The sequence below is a fragment of the Henckelia pumila genome, chromosome 3 (assembly GCF_033568475.1).
Source record: "Henckelia pumila isolate YLH828 chromosome 3, ASM3356847v2, whole genome shotgun sequence".
NCBI classification, from domain to species: domain Eukaryota; kingdom Viridiplantae; phylum Streptophyta; class Magnoliopsida; order Lamiales; family Gesneriaceae; genus Henckelia; species Henckelia pumila.
The window spans coordinates 190955671-190973482 of NC_133122.1; the positions used below are offsets into that span (position 1 = coordinate 190955671).

At 38.8% G+C, this 17812-nt stretch overlaps 1 long non-coding RNA gene across 2 annotated transcripts; it reads right to left on the minus strand.

The window, feature by feature from the left end:
* Positions 1-103: 103 nt before the first annotated feature.
* Positions 104-3275, minus strand: LOC140891118 (uncharacterized). 2 transcript variants are annotated; one of them, XR_012152437.1, is made up of 10 exons: positions 3154-3275; positions 2924-3041; positions 1794-2061; positions 1613-1715; positions 1427-1551; positions 1248-1329; positions 1057-1174; positions 804-961; positions 605-725; positions 104-492 (listed from the first exon to the last, which is right to left on the minus strand). It is a non-coding gene; the product is annotated as an uncharacterized lncRNA (long non-coding RNA). The 2 variants fall into 2 exon arrangements; XR_012152436.1 differs by having other exon boundaries at positions 1427-1715.
* Between the last annotated feature and the right edge of the window lie 14537 nt (positions 3276-17812).

Consider the following 17812-nt stretch of genomic DNA (forward strand, 5'->3'; position numbering starts at 1 on the left):
AATCATTCATTTATATATAATAATAATAACAGTTTTATTTGGAGAAGATTTTTCAAATATTAATACTACTCATGCCATAAAATATAAGTAATCAATAATTTCCCTTTTTCATGCTATTCACTTCAACTCCAGCATCCTTCCTTTGATTCAACATCCGTCTTCTTCTTTGAGTAAATGCAGCAATGTTTTCGTCATCTTTAATTTCAATTGTTTCATCTGTCATTAGTTTTGATTCCTTCACATCATCTTGTTTATCTCTAATTTTCAATGATTCTCTCTTTTTTTTCCTTTTGTGATTCCGGCAACTGGTTAGCACCTCTTGGGTTTCAGATATTTTTGTGTTGATTTCTGGCTGTGGCTTTTGAAGGCTTCCACTACAATAAACAGTGTATTTTTTTGTTTGTAAATTCTTTGATCCATCTTGAAAAGGAACACATGTTGTCCCTTGATTGTGTTGTCAAGAGCAATGAGAAATTTTGTTTCATTTGATTCCTGTTAATACATAATTTCAATGAATAGATTAGTAAATAAATTCAATTGGCAGTTCAGTAAGCAATAAATTTAGAACTTTAAAATTTACAGTTACGGTTACAATCATGTATACCTTATCAAGTAATTCCATGTATTCCTTAACAGAACATCCAATAAAATTTGAAGCCACATCTTCAAATAATGTAAGTCTTGCTGATGTGTCATTATCTTGCACCGTCATTGTTAAATGATACCTATAGAGATTGTCATGGTATCAAAGTATTGACAGATAATTTTCAACATCAATATAACATATGAGTGTATGGTTTTACCTTTGAATGACTTGAACAGTTTGGTTTATGCAATTTGCACAACTAATTTCATTTGTTGTTTTAGTGACTGCTTTTAGACAATTGGCACATGCTTCATACCATGGTTTTGACTTATTTTCAATCTCACATATAATTGCCTTAAAGCAGTAATACATGTCCTGTTTAAGATAATAAAACTGTCAGCATTTGCGGACTGTTTTCTTATGGAAATCCCTTTTGAAAACTATATATCAAGCTTTAATATTGTTTGTACCTGTTTCAAAAAAGCATCCTTATCAACCAAATACTTTAGTTTGGTTTCCTCGCATTCTTTGATTCTGTGTTCTGCCTATAGTACATTTAAATCTTGTTTTCCTACAATAATTTCCAACCTATGCCAAAAAAAATTCATTAGTAGCAGAAAATAACTTTTTGTAAAAAAAAGAACAAGGATTTATTTTGTACCATAAGTTTATTCTTTCTACTTCGTTGCATTTTGGGTTCTGTAGCATTCCAGTTGTAAATGTTGATTGCAACTTATGAAATCCTGTATAATTAATTAAAGGATGTATAATTAATTAAAGGATGTCTAAATTATTCGTGAACATAACAAAAGTAAATGTTAAATATTTTAATGACGATACCATTATATATACTCATTTTAAGATTACAGAAGGCCACGATTGAGTTCTGAGTACGATTTTCTTCCAGAAGTTGTCATTCATTTAGTGCCAGATCATCCCATAAGTTTATTGTGATAATTTGGAGCCTGCAAGAAAAAATACTTATAAATAATTGTTGAATAAGGTGATTATGGTCAATGAACTTACATTGAGTTCATCAAAATTATTTTCCTTCTGTAACAAAAAGTGATCTTGTCTTGTTTTGTATAACGGATGAGTTGTCGAACTTTTATCAAAATTCCAATAACATCTGCACAAAACGGGATAGACTTTAAACAAAGTAATCATTTTCTCATAAATTTAAAACAACAGCTATAATGACATTTACCATGTGCATGATCAGTGGCTGAATTTGCTTTTATATAAGCAAATTCTTTGAAGTCAAAGTTTAAGCTGTCACATATCAACTGTGGTTGTGCCTCGTTTACGATTGTTCCTCTATGCAACCGCAATTCAATTCTTTTATTCACATTCAGATACTTTGTTTGTATGGGTTGGACAATTGGGTTCTCGATGATATAAGTCTTGCCGACCTTCATCTGATCTTCAAATATTTGTATAATGTTTTCAAACATTATACCATGAATCATTGTACCCTTGAAACAGAAAACACACAAATTCAATAGTTTGAGTTATTAGAAAATAGGCAGAATATTATATTTTTCAGAACACTTTTGCGTAAACTTTTGCATAAATATAATAACACTTTTTCATATAAAGAATATTTATAAAGATGTTGGTTGTGCTACAGAGGTGTCACGTTCATTTAAACAATTTAGTGGAAATTTTTAAATGTTGTCTGCCTCTCTCGATTTAAAAGGAAAAAAAGTTTATATTTGAATTATTCAAATCATCAGAATTTATAAAATGTGATTGACCAAATCGATAGGTATAAAGAAACAATTGTTTTTACCGAAAAAAAAAATTGGAACAATTAAATTAAAATTAAACTTTTCAACTTACTTCATCATCCATGAATATCATCTTTCGAATGGTTGTTGAACTTTGCATTGTGGAAGTTTGATTTCCTTGTCTAAGAACCAGTACTTTAATTCTTACATTTTTCTGGTTGGTTTGAAGTGAATTGATAGAAAAAATAACAAAATTATCCATTTCCGTTATTAAAAGAAAACCACCAGACCTTTTTTTTTCTTCAGAGAGAAACTGGGAATAAATTTGGTTTATCTGTTATATTTAAAAAGGAGATAAATTATCTATCTTCTATCTGTTATATATAATGGTTGTTTTTCGATTTTATCTTATTTTGAAGAAATTAACATTAATTAGTTTGGTATTTCTGATTAGTTATCACCGTTTCACAATTGCTCAGTTTCACTTTATTTCTCACCGATTCAAAATTGCTTGGTTTCTCATCGTTTCAGAATTAATTAAATTTAAATTTAAAGGAAATAAAATAAACCACTAAATAAAATCTGAAAGTGAACAAAACGAAAACACCTGTGGTGGCTCTAATGGAGTATGAGAAAAGACACCGAATGGCCACAACTCTTCTTGTTGATGCTTTTCTTCTTCTATTTCTTTTTGAAGCGGTTAAAGTCAAACCATCCATATTTTGCTACAATCAAAATATGAATAAAATCAATAAAGACGGTGAAATCCAGATCTTAATTACCCGGACGCATATATCTATTTTATATTACATAATGCAAAGAAGATGATGCAAGTACCACGTGATTGCCGGAGCAGGGAACCAAATGTAGAGAGAGGCGTTGATTGCTACAGCGTCCACTTGAAAGGATGGTGTTCTAGAAATTTTTAAGGTTTAAACTAAAGAATGGGCCGATCTAATTTGATTTATGAGTGAGAAGTGAGAAATCTCATTTGGGCCAATTAGATTGAGCTAAGTAAAGTTAGAAATTAGATTCGAAATTTATCAACATATATATATATACATATATATATATATATTTATTTATCTCTTACTATTTTATTTTATTTATTAAGTGTGAGGAGTTATTCAAAATAATGAATATTAATACAATTTTGGAATATAAATTAGTAAATTTTAGAATATAAAAAATAAATAATTCAATGTGTTGGGATCGGTTCAGAGGGTAGAGGGGGGGTGAATACACTCTGAAACTTATTTTCTTTCTTTTCAAAATGATCAAGTGAAGTTTAGTTCACTTAATCTGTTTTCTCAACTTCTAAAACGGTTTGAACAACTTAAATAGTGCGGAAATAGTTCAGAGGTTTTAGTGATGCAAAAGCAAGTTATAACACGATGTATGAGCAATATATAAGATAAATATAAAGTAAAGACTAAGGCACGATTTATGGAAGTTCGAAGGCTTAATCCTTCTACGTCTCCCCTTCTTCCACTTAGGAAGGAATTCACTAGAAGACTTTGGTTATTACAACGTCTTGCAATACACCCACTTCAGACTTAGGACTTATCCAATGCCTAATCCGAAACTCCTAGATTTACACAGATAAGATTCTCAGTTCTTATCAGACTGGTGGAAGCTTTCAGAGTAGCTTCAATTCTCTTCAATAATGAATACAGTCCGGTTGAGCTTCTCAAACTGCAGAGCGGTCGAGATGCTTGGAAACCCTAGGATGATCCTTGAAGATCAGATATATAAACTGTAGGCGAGGGTTTATTTGAGCAGCAAGTGAATGATCTTGTAAGTGTGCTCAAGTATTGCTACAGTATATCAGATGAGGACTTCTGATAGTATTCAAGTGATTGAGTTGATTGAGATTTTTCGTGTTGCTTGTTTTCTTGTCACTTCTTGAGCAATCTTCCCTTTATATAGGTCAATCATCAACGTCTTTATTTTGAACGTTCTGATGCTGCATTGAATGCACATTTAATGCTTCATAAATGCATTGATGATTCTGCATGAAGTTCGTACACTTCTTTAAATGCAGACAACTTCCAGGGTCCAAAACTGATATAAACGGTCGAATGCTTTATCTGTAGCCATTCTGCGTTTTTGCCATTTTAGTGCAACCTGTTGTCTCGATGCAAGAGTCAACAGATCTTCTGATACGCCGGTTCTGCTTTTGATAAAAGATCTTGCAATGAACGTCTTGTCTCAAGTATTTGTCTTGAGATATCTTGATAAGCAGTTGACTTTCTACCGGTAGATAGATTTATCCTCTGCTGGTTTGAATAACCAGTCGATAGTCTTGTGACTGCAACCGGTCGAGAGACAAAGGCGGTTGACAAGCTTCCGGTAGATAACTTGAAGGGTTTAGACGGTTGCGGTAGGAGTTGTAGTAGATTCCTGAAATACAAAAGATTGGCAGCACATTCCTATACAATGAGTTGTTGTTTGTTATCACCAAAATGTCGGATTCAACAATTTCCCCCTTTTTGGTGATGACAAAACTTAAGTGCTCCGAAAACAATATGAAAGCATTAAAATGAACTTCATTGAGAGAATGAATTTCATTAATTACAATAAGCATTCTTATTACACCTACTGAAGAAAAACAAAATGAGATACAACTGCGATAAGTAAAGAAGAGACAAGTTGTTCATCTTTTGAACCAACTGGCTCCTCCTGACCTATCGCCTTCTCTTCTTCTTCTGTCGGCTTCTTCCTTTCTTCTGGATTCTTCTTCACGTCTTCTTGCCTCTGCTGCTCTTCGTTGCTCTTCTTCTCCCTTTTTGGCATCACCTTGGTTGAGTCGAAGGATGATCTCAGTGAGTTGAGTGCCAAGGCAGGCTTGCATAGTATCAATTTTTGCATCTAGTTGAGCAATTAGAGTAGCTTGCATAGTGTCCATCCGATCATTCAACTGCCTATGAAGGCGGTTTTTGGATCTGACAACTTGTTCGGAGACGGTAGAGAGCGTTTTGATTTGAGTGCGATGATGGGCAGTGATCTCTTTGGACAGATGAGCAAGGTCTCTAGACACGGTCTCAAAATGCCGAATCATCGTCGTGCGTGAATTGTCAACTCATGAGGATGTGTTTGTGATGGCTTGTGAAAAGGATCGAACTGTTTGCAGGAGCTCATGAAGCCTATTCATCAATGTGTGATCCAGAGCTGCTGCCATGGCTTCAATATATGAGTCATCAGTCTGAAGCATTTGACTCTGTGTGTCATTCCTTGGTGAAGCCGGGCCAGACTCAGGATGATGTAATGCTGGTGATCTGGCTGGTGAGCTAGCTGATGGACCTTCCAATAGTGGTACAGTTGGAGATGTAGGGGTCTCGACTGCAGCCAAGATGGTTGGTGGAGTAGCAGGATCAGCACTCGGTTCATCCATTAGGAGATCTTCCACAAACTTTTCAGTAGATGGAGACGGTTGAAGTGCTGGGTCAGCATCAGTCACTGGCTGTTCTGGAGGTGCAAGTGATACAATAGTGCTTGGTATCTCTGTTGGGGGCACTACTGCTTCACTGCTGCAAGGAGCCTCTGTCACAGGGGTGACAGGAATTTCTTGTTCAATCACTTCTAAAAAATCTTGGAGACGACTGGGAGAGGTGTGAGCGGTCGCCGCTGGAGATGAGTGAGCAGTCACAGCTGCTTCCGGTTGAATTACTGCTTGGACTGCGGTTGAGGCGGGGTCGACCGATGAAGATGCTGCCACACTCGATCTTAGAGCGGATGATTGAAACAGGTCAGCAGTGATGAGACCGGTCAGAATCCCATCTGAAAGAGTACTAGCAGAGACGTCTTCTTCACCCTGATCTTGGGTAAGAAAAGTCTTCATCATCACCTGTGCTTCCAGTCCATAAGCCTGTATACAAGCTGCTGAAGCTGTCGTCTTTACGTTGTTAAGAGCTTGGAAGTGCTGAAGTAGTTGAGTGATTTGACGTAGACTATTCTGTAGTCCAGTCAAAATCACAAAGTCATCGGTGGCGGTAGGACTCTTGGATTTGAAGTTCTTGACACACTCATTAATCAACAGAGATAACAGGCTTCCTCGAAGCTTCAAGTCGATGAGCTGTCTTCTTCCCAGAGCCTCCACGATGTCTTCAGTGTCAGCAAAAAGAAGCATCTTCTGCTCAATAACGTTCAGAGCTTTCCACTTAGGAAATATTTGAGCAAGCGTCAGGTGAGTACGGAAATGATGCCATCTGTCAAAGCGCTGTAGGTGACGCTTGACAGTGCGGAGAACGTGAGAGATGATCAAGTTGAGCTCTACAGTAGCTGCTGGTTGAGCCTTAGGTGATTAGATCATCACACCTTTCCCTTTGTCCTTGGGATCAGCGAGAGTGACCTTTGGAGTTGATGAGGCACCTTCCCTGATTATCACACCCTTGGTAGGACGTGGAGCAGTAGTAGCAGTAGTGGTAGTAGTCTCGACCGTTGGCAGAATTGGTGTTGGAACGGTAGGAGCAAGTCCAGAAAGGGACTTTAACTTCTTGTGCTGCCTCTTCTTCTCGCCTGCAGGCGTGGATGGCACAGCTGCTTTGGAGACAGAAGGAGATGACTTGCTGAAGGCTTGAATCAGTGGAACGTGCTCACATGATTCTTCTTCAGAGTCAGACTTTATGATAAGTTGACGCTTGGCAGATTTCTTGGTATGGGCTGGTTTGGCCGCTACTGGGACTGTTGAAAGCGGTTGAGTGACAGCAACAACACTTGCGGTTGAAGGCAGAGTGTCGACCGCAACCTCTTTCTTGTTCAGAAACTTGAAGATTGTAGACTTGTTGAGCCATTTGGTGGGATGCAGAGGCTCAGTCTTGGAGAAGTCTACTCCAAGGACGCTCAAGATGTGGCAAATTTGCAGAGCAAATCCCTCGGATTGCCCTTTTCCCCTGATCATTTCACATATAGTAGTGAACAATATGTCTGACCAGTTGATGTTGATTTTGGAGGCGATACAAGCCATGTATTGGAATTTCTCCATCGTCACCTTGTCGTACGATCCAGCCTTGGCAAGAAGATTCTTGGCCACGATGTTGGCCAATAGCCTGAATGGAGCTTTAAGAGATGTCTTCTGAGCCGACAGTTTGATCGGAGCATCAGTGGTTGAGAATTCCTTCAACCAGTATGAGTAGTTACCATCGGGAAGATCCGCGCATTTTGTCAAACCCCTGGAGGGCAGATCAAATGTGCTGGCGAAGAACTTTTGATTGAAGGAGTAGGACTCTGTCCGGATCAAGCATTTGACAGTCCCATGCTCGATTTGAGCGGTTGCAAAGAAATCCTTCAAGACAGGAAGATCGCAGATGGCGCTGCTTCCCAAAAACTTCTTCAGTCCAGAGGCTTCAAGCATGGTGAAGACCTCAGTGATTCCTGCATTGTTTGCCTCAATAACGGAATCAAAGTTGATTGCAAGGCAAGTCTTCTGGATCGACATGATGGCTGTAGATAAGAACTCGAGCAGAGAGTAAGCAAAAGCTTGAAAGTAATACGATAGAACTTTTAATGCAATATGAAAGCTTTAGCAACGGTGAAAGGTTGATATACGAGTGTAAAGAAGTATATATAGGAACCTATGGGCCATATGGTAATGTCATGAAAAGTATTTTTGAAATTCAAAAAGTTTTGAAGAGTATAATCACCGCGCCCAATTAATGTCATTTGGTTCAAAGCACAAAGCTGTTAGTACGGAGCCTGTCAGAGACTAGCTAAAGGCGGATGATATGCCAACATTTATGGCAATGTAACAGCTAAGCTATTAAAGTCATACTAGAAATCATTCCCCCTAAAAGCATGCATACTAACTTAGATCTACTAAGCCAAGAATATTTCGAAAATATGAAAACTTAGCGTCCGGTAGAGGCTTGGTGAATATGTCTGCTGCTTGCTGATCGGTAGAGATGTATTCCAGCCTGATTTCCTTCTTTAAGACATGATCTCGGATAAAGTGATGTCTGACATCAATGTGCTTTGTCCTAGAGTGCATCACTGGATTGTGAGTGATGGCTATGGCACTTGTATTGTCACAGTAGATTGGAGCTTCACTCGACCGGATTCCATAATCATTAAGCTGCTGTTGAATCCAGAGTATTTGAGCACAACAGCTGCCAGCAGCAAGGTATTCTGCTTCGGCGGTCGAGGTAGCAATTGATGTCTGCTTCTTACTAGACCACGAAATTAGTCTATCTCCAAGGAATTGACATGTGCCACTTGTACTTTTGCGATCAATTCTACAACCTGCATAATCTGCATCTGAATAGCCAATAAGATTAAGATTTGAATCTTTGGGATACCAAAGACCCACATTAGTATTTCTTTTAATATATTTAATTATTCGTTTGGCGGCAATGAAATGAGATTGCTTAGGTGCTGCTTGAAATCTAGCACATAAACAAACTGAATACATGATATCCGGTCGACTGACAGTCAAATAAAGCAATGAGCCAATAAGGCCTCGATACATTGTTACCTCGACCGGGATTCCCCCTTCATCTTTATCAAGCTTGATTGATGTACTCATGGGGGTAGATACAGTTGAACACTGTTCAATTCCAAACTTCTTTACCAATTCCTTGGCATACTTGGATTGATTGATAAATATTCCAGTTTCAAGTTGCTTCACTTGCAATCCAAGAAAGAAATTTAGCTCGCCCATCATGCTCATTTCAAATTTCTCCTGCATCATCTTAGAGAACTTTGAGCACAACTTGGGGTTAGTTGACCCAAATATAATGTCATCAACATAAATTTGTACTAGTAACACATGATCACCTTTTACAAATTTAAACAAGGTCTTATCGATCGTTCCAATTTGGAAATCATGTTCCAGTAAAAATTTTAGTAATGTATCATACCATGCACGCGGTGCTTGTTTTAATCCATAGAGGGCTTTGTCAAGTTTATAGATATATTGAGGATGAGTAGGATTGACAAAACCTGGTGGTTGTTCAACGTACACCTCTTCTTGAAGTAGACCATTGAGGAATGCATACTTGACATCCATTTGATAAACTTTAAAGTCCTTGAAAGCTGCATAGGCAAGAAAGATGCGGATTGCTTCTAGTCTTGCAACTGGCGCAAAGGATTCCTCAAAGTCTATGCCTTCTTCTTGTCTGAATCCTTGTGCAACAAGCCGAGCTTTGTTACGCACAACAGTGCCATGTTCATCGAGCTTGTTACGAAACACCCATCTAGTTCCAATCACATTTTGATTTTTCGGTCGAGGAACTAGATGCCAAACATTGTTGCGGGTGAATTGATTCAACTCTTCTTGCATAGCTTCAATCCAGCTGGCATCTGATAGAGCTTCATCTATCTTCTTGGGCTCTACCTGAGATATGAAAGCTGCATGCAAGAATTCATTAATCATTTGACCACGTGTTTTTCGAGGAGCAGAAGGGTCACCTATGACCAACCCAGGTGGATGATATTTGTTCCACCTAAAATAATTCCCTAAAGGGTTGTCATCAATTGGTTGACGAACGTCCTCGTTTACTGGATCATCATTGGCAGGAGGATCGTTATCAACCGGTGGATCCTCTTCTGGCCTTGTTTGATCACACACGGTAGAGGGAACTGGATCATCCTTCTTTGGAGGATATGGATCACTGTCACTCTCTTCCTGTAGATTTGTGTTTTCCAGTCTATGACTCAGATCATTTATGCTCCCTTGAGTTTGTTCTGTATAAAGAGTAGATTCATCAAAAACAACATGAATGGTTTTCTCGACCGTTAGTGATCTTTGATTGAACACTCGATAAGCTCTGCTAACGGCTGAGTAACCAATAAAAGTTCATTCGTCTACTTTGGCATCGAAGGCTGTCAAATGATTTTTGCCATTGTTGTGGATAAAGCATTTGCACCCAAAAATTTTGAAGTATGAAATATCAGGTTTTGTGCCATTCCAGATCTCATATGGAGTTTTGTTAAATCGTTTATTAATCATAGATCTGTTTTGAGTATAGCAAGCTGTGTTAACTGCTTCTGCCCAAAGCCTTTGAGAAACATTTGAATCAGCAATCATAGTTCTGGCTGCTTCTTTTAAAGTACGGTTCCTTCTTTCAGCCACCCCATTTTGCTGTGGGGATCTAGCAGCTGACAACTCATGCTTGATTCCCTGATCATCTAGATAAGTCATAAGAGTGGTGTTTAAAAATTCAGTCCCTCTATCACTCTTGATTCTATCTATCACAGTAGATTGTTCATTTTGCAAGCGTTTAAAAAGCTTAATCAGGTGAGGTGCAGTTTGATCTTTTGAAGAGAGAAAGATGACCCAAGTAAATCGAGAAAAGTCATCTATAACAACAAGAGCATATCTCATTCCCCCTATGCTTCTTACTGGTATAGGACCAAATAGATCCATGTAAAGTAAATCTAAGCATTTGGAAGAAGACATACACCCTTTATTTTTAAAGGTTGCTCTCACCTGCTTTCCTAGTTGACAAGCAGGACAAACTTTGTCTTTTATAAAATCTCCTTCAGGCAGACCAGAAACCAAATCATGCTTCCTCAAGTTAGAAATTGACTTAAAATTTAGATGATTTAACCGCTTATGCCACAACCAATGTTTATCATGATGAGCAGTAAGACAAGTAGGTGAAGAAATATGTGAGCAAGACCAGTTTACCTTGTAGGTGTTTAGGTCTCTTACACCGGTCATAAGAGTCTCACCTTTGTCATTTTTGATGATGCAAGTGTGTTTGTGAAACTCGACCGAATGATCATTGTCACATAGTTGACTAATACTTATCAAATTATAGCACAGTTTGTCAACAAGCAACACATCTTTAATAATGATGTTACCATGGATAATCTTACCCTTACCCACGGTTTTACCTTTGGAGTTGTCTCCAAAGCTGATCTTTGGTCCTTTGCACAGCACAACTTCTGTTAGAAGTTCTGGATTCCCTGTCATGTGCCGTGAGCAACCACTATCTAAGTACCAGGTAGTGTCCTTGATAGAAGTGGTCTTCTCGCCCGTTTGGACTTTTAGTACCTGCAAAAAGTGAAGAACTTTTGGTACCCATATCTAGTAGGGTCCAGGTCGGATTAGCCCTTTCGGGACCCACACCTGGAACACCCTTACAGGTTTGCCCGTGTGTGTGTCCAGAAATCTGTGCGGTCGATAAGCAGTAAATGTGTGTGCTTGTGAGGTTGCTGTGTGCTGCTTGCCTTTTTGATCTTTATCAGTTAGCATGTACCTCTTTTGAACTGGCCTGCAATTAAAGTACTAGTAAGGCTTCTCCTTTGACCATCTTCTCTTAGAGTAGTTAGACTCATTCCATGGCCTTTTGAAATTAGATTGGTTTCCCTTTCTTCTTTCATTAGGTTTTGGTTTAATCCAAGTTCCTCTTTGATTAGAGATCTGGGGATCCACATATCCCAGCCCTCTATGCTTAGAGCTTCGTTCGTTAGATACTTTCTGATTTTTGTCAAAGCTGCACTCATCATGTTAATATATCGTGCTGGACCTGACAAATCTTATTTTGTTAAGATTGTCTTTGTCCAGGCTTGACTGAATACAAGATTCCATAGACTGTTCATTTGTTCCAAACCCTAGACCGGTTTTGTCATGTGCCGGTCTTTGGATTTCTTGAATCTTGTCAATGGTTACAGAAGATTTATTCCAAGCCTTAATTGTTTCAAGTAGTTTTTTGTTCTCAGTCAAGGTTGCTTGGAACACTCTTTTCAAGGTGTCATTCTCAGTAGCCAGCAGACTTAGCTTGACCTTAAGACCATCAAGCTCTTTTCGCTGCATGCAGCTTGATTCGCTTGACTTATCTTTTAGGTCAGCTCTTTCTGCCTTTACCTCCTCGAATTCCTTGGATAATGCTTTGTATTCATTAGCCATTTTGTGTAAAGCAGTAACTAGATCACTGTGAGTAAATTCAGGTGAACCAAAGTCAAATACCTCCTCAGCTTCTTCTTCGATGTCAGCCATAAGGCATTCCGCCTTTTCATCATCGCTGTCATCTGAAGAGCTTCCGGTATTGGGGTTGTCAGAGTCAGACTCAGCCCACTTGCTTTTGCTTTCGTCTGCTACTAGAACCCTTTGGTCTCTTCCTTTTCTAAACGTCCTCTTGTCCTCCTTGCCCCTTCTTCTTTCGAAGAATTGCTTCTGATCATTGCTCTTAGGCTTGGTGCAATCTGCAATGAATTGGCCTGGCTTGCCACAGTTAAAACAAGTAGGACCATCGTCTGTATGGTCCGATTTATGATAATCTTTAAATTTAGAATTGTTTTTACGCATAAATCTACCAAATTTCTTGACAAAGAGTGTCATGGCTTCGTTGCTGATTTGCTCAGCTGATCTCTTTGGAGCTTCCTCGACCGGTGGACGCATCACCGTTGAGGTTAATGCCTTGGTTGGTTGAGAGGTAGATGGTTCATCTTCTGTCCTCATGTTGAGCTCGAACTCGTAGGCTTTGAGATCTGCAAAGAGATCATGCAGTTCAACCTTGCTTAAGTCTTTTGACTCCCTCATGGCCACTGTCTTGATCTCCCATTCTTTGGGCAAAGCTCTCATAACCTTCACAGCAATTTCACGGTTAGTATAAATTTTTCCTAAAGCAATAAGATCACAAATGATACTACTGAACCGTTCATCAAATTCAGCCATGGTTTCTCCTGGCTTCATTTTGGCATTGTCATATTTTTGAATGGCCATGGTGAGCTTGTTTTCCTTGGTCTGGTCATTTCCTTCACACAGCTGAGTGAGCTTCTCCCAAATATTCTTTGCTGTGGAGCATGACTTGATTTTGCTGAACATGTTCTTGTCCAGTGTTTTGTATAGGATGTCTCGGGCCACATTGTCAAGATTGGCCTTCTTTTTGTCCTCAGTAGTCCACTCAGCTCTTGGTTTCTCAATCATTTGTCCTGCACCATCGGTTAGAGCTGGGTTGACCTTCATGATTTTGATAGGACCGTCTGTTATGACATATAGAATGTCATCGTCCTGTGCTGCAAGATGTGCCTGCATGCGAATTTTTCAGTCATCATAATCTTCTTTAGAAAACATAGGAATTTTGTTGAAAGAAGTCATGATTTTAAAACTTTAGATCAGCAGTTGAGAAAGGAACCCGCTCTGATACCACTTGTTGGGATCGGTTCAGAGGGTAGAGGGGGGGGTGAATACACTCTGAAACTTATTTTCTTTCTTTTCAAAATGATCAAGTGAAGTTTAGTTCACTTAATCTGTTTTCTCAACTTCTAAAACGGTTTGAACAACTTAAATAGTGCGGAAATAGTTCAGAGATTTTAGTGATGCAAAAGCAAGTTATAACACGATGTATGAGCAATATATAAGATAAATATGCAGTAAAGACTAAGGCACGATTTATGGAAGTTCGAAGGCTTAATCCTTCTACGTCTCCCCTTCTTCCACTTAGGAAGGAATTCACTAGAAGACTTTGGTTATTACAACGTCTTGCAATACACCCACTTCAGACTTAGGACTTATCCAATGCCTAATCCGAAACTCCTAGATTTACACAGATAAGATTCTCAGTTCTTATCAGACTGGTGGAAGCTTTCAGAGTAGCTTCAAGTCTCTTCAATAATGAATACAGTCCGGTTGAGCTTCTCAAACTGCAGAGCGGTCGAGATGCTTGGAAATCCTAGGATGATCCTTGAAGATCATATATGTAAACTGTAGGCGAGGGTTTATTTGAGCAGCAAGTGAATGATCTTGTAAGTGTGCTCATGTAACACCCGGTATTTTTTTAAATACGTAAATCCGCATGCATAATTAGGGTATTTAATTATTTAAATTTATGATTTATGGGTTAAATAATTATTTGAATTATTTGTGCATGATTTAATTTATTTTTAAGCATTTAACCCATAATTAGTGATTTTTATGATTTTTAGTATTTTAATTATTTTATCGCGTAGACGGGACCGTGGACGGACGAGATGACAACTTTCTATCCAATTTATTTCATGAGCCTTTTTAGAGCCCAAAAATATTATTTTGAGTTTTAGTTCCTCAAAATTTTTAGTATTTAATTTTATATAATTTTAGGAGTCCGTTTTTATTCAAAATAAGCCAAAATAATGACTTTTTAATATTTTTAAAATTCCCTTGATTTGTAATTTCGGGATTTAGCTATTTATTATGTTAGGAAATATCTTTATAAGTTAGGAAATCTTTTATTTATAATTATATTTATTTAAAAGTTCATTTTTAGCCAAAATGAGTCATTTTAATGACTTTTATTAATTTATAAAAATTCCCTAAATTCATATTTCGGGATTTATGATTTATGTTCAGATTTGTAAATTTATTAGGGAGCTTTTAAAATATATTTTTCCTAATTATCTAGTTTATTAAAAACAAATCAAATCCTAGTCTACCCAAGAATCCCCTATCACACGTTTATTTCCCATTCTCTCAACCTAGCCGCCTCCCTCCCCTATCCATTCTCCTCCTTCAACGCAAACACCAGGGAAGCCATAGCCGTGGGTTGTTCAAGCTTCAAGCGTGATCGTTCTTCGTCTCGTCGTCCCGGATTCGCCGCTAACGCATTCGTCTTTTCTTAATCACGTTTAAGGCATGTTTTCTTCCACTTTTTAAGACCATATCAGTGGGTATATGTGTGAGTGTGTATGCATCAGATTATGTACTGTCCTGTTCGATTTTTGTAAGAAACTTTGGATTTTGAATGAACTATTCACGTTTTTCTGCATGTGTTGGCTTGTTCATGATGAATACTCATGTTTTTAAGGAAGGGGCCGATCCAGGGCTGCTGGCCACATCTAGGGTGATGTCTTAGGGTCCCTAGGATTGAATGGCTTGCCTGGTTCGAGCCATGCATGGCCAGGAGAGGAGCTGGTTCAGAACAGGTCCTAGGGTGCACAGGTTGAGCGATGTTGGGAGATTGGGTCGTTCTCGGTCCATAAGGCGTGTTTTAGACTGATTCCAGTTGGGTTAGAACCACAAGACATAGGGGAAGGTAATCCAAGTTGTGCTCCGGCCAGGGGTGGCCGGAGCTGGGCGGCCGAACGGTCGGAACTCTGCTGTCGCGCGCAGGAGGCGAGCAGAATAAGGGCTAGTTTGTTTTGGTTCGTTCTCCTTCGTTAGGGCTCGGATTGGGCTGGTTTTTAGCTTGTTGGAAACGTCTTGAAGAGGGATAGGGGTAGGTGGTGGTGCTCCGGCCAGGGGACGGCCGGAGCATGGCGGCAGCAGCCCCAGAAAGCTGCTGCTCGCGGCCGAGGAGAAGGATAAGAGAGGGGTTCGGGTTCTAGGGTTTCTAGCTGGTCCGGGTCGGGCTGTGGGTTCCGGGTCGGGTCAGTGGGTCATGAGTTATGTTAGTTGGGTTCGGGTCCGGGTTAAGTGCGTCGGGCTCGGGTATTTTTATTTTTAAGTTTTAAGTTTAATTAAGTATTTAATGGGCCTAATTAAATCCCAAAATTTAATTGGGCTCCATTTAATTATTTTGAGACAAATTTATTTATTTTGGGCTTAATTAATTTAATTAAGTGAGTCCAATAATTTTTATGGCTTTAGGGCCCGTGAAAATTATTGGATCAGTCTTTGGGCTTTTGGGCCCATTGGGCCAGAATTTGTTATTTATGGGCTTTAATTATTTAATTGGGCTTAGATCAATTTTATTGGGCTTAAGTATGTTAATGGGCCAGATTTAAGTAAATGTGCTTGAGTGTTAGGGCCAGCAGTCCAGGACCATCCATGAGAAATTTGCATGTGTCCTGAATATATATTTAATTATTTTTATGCATTGAAGTTATTTTAATATTTATATGGTAGTAAGAAATTAAATTAAATATATATGAAGGACATACATTTTTATTTAAGTACATGCATTCATGAAATAATATTTTATGCATGATTTAATGTTAAGGTTGAGCAAGAAAATATTTTATGTTGGAAGTTGAAGTAGTGTGACAATTTAAGGGGGATTCGTCCCCATATGATTGAAGGGCAGTTTACTGCCAATTTAAGAGGTGATTCGTCACCGGCCACGTACGTTGATTTCCACGCTGATCAGTATTTAATGTATGATTTAAGGTTACACTACGGATACAACCATGCGATGTTAGAAAATAATTGCTCAACAATGTTTATGTATTATGTTATTTAAGTTAAGTTATGTTATGTTATGAAACTTTCAAGCATGCTCATTCATGTATATGTGTGTATTAGTATTTAATTGTTTTAAATTATTTTAAACCCTTGTTATGTTAGCATGTTGGGCCTCTAGGCTCACTACACTGGTATGGTGCAGGTGAGTTCGTTGAGGATGAGGTTGTTCCCACCGGAGGCGAGGATGTATGAGCGGGCATGCAGTGACCCCGTGACCGTGATAGATGTCTGAGTCACGTGCATGTTTTATTTATGTCAGCATGTTACATTTTATATTATTCTTTCAGTGGTGGTGAATTTTGAATATTTTATGGAATATTGTCAGTGCATGCAAATCTTAATCATTTTATTTATGCAGTATTTTTAATTAAATGTTTGACTCAGATATTTATTTTATTTTAAAGAATGCAATTTTTATTTAAGTATTTAATTATTTATTTATTTAGTTATTTTTAAATCTTTTTATTCTGTGCATATATGTATGGGCATATATGTACATATTTTATTTAGTAAGTAAAAAAAAAAAAAAAAATTTCCGCATATTTATTTATTAATTATAGAGTTAGGGTCGTTTCAGTTGGTATCAGAGCACGGTCCTTGGAGGGGTCATAACTGCTATGCGAGCTCAGAAATCCACGCTACCGGTCTGTAAGTTTTAAGTGTTTATAGCATGATTTAATTTTTAGAATTTAAGTTAGCATTAATTTTTAAACAACTTAGTTATGCATGGCGATTTACGTAAAGAAATATGTGGTGGTGCAGAATGCCTCCGAGACCAGTTAACAGACGTGGGGGACCTCCACCTCCACCTCCACCTCCACCTCCGCAGAACCCTATTGCAGCATTGGAGCAGGCCAATGCAAATATGATGGCAGGGATTACTGCTCTGTTAGAGCAGCAGGCTACTCGTCCCAGGTTGTCCCACGAGGAGGACGTTGCTGAGAGGTTCCAGAAGAAGGGACCCAAGGAGTTTGTAGGTACCACCGATCCTTTGGTGGCGGAGGGATGGATTCGCTCTCTAGAGTCCATCTTTGCTTATATGGGGATCACGGACACCAACCGGGTGAACTGTTCTACGTACATGCTGAGGGGTGATGCAGCGCTCTGGTGGGAGGGTGCAGCCAGAGGAGTCGACCTTCCTACACTGACCTGGGCAGAGTTTAGGCGTATCTTCTACGCCAAGTACTTTACTGAGGATGTGCGCAGTCGCATGATCCGTGAGTTTATGAGTCTCCGTTAGGGGGACAAGGCCGTGGTTGAGTATGTGAGGCAGTTCGAGAGGGGCTGTCACTTTGTGCCCTTGATTGCTGATAGTCCGCAGGAGAAGTTGAGACAGTTTGTGGAGGGCCTGAAGGCTGATATCAGGCATGATGTTCGTATGGCAGACGTCCTTAC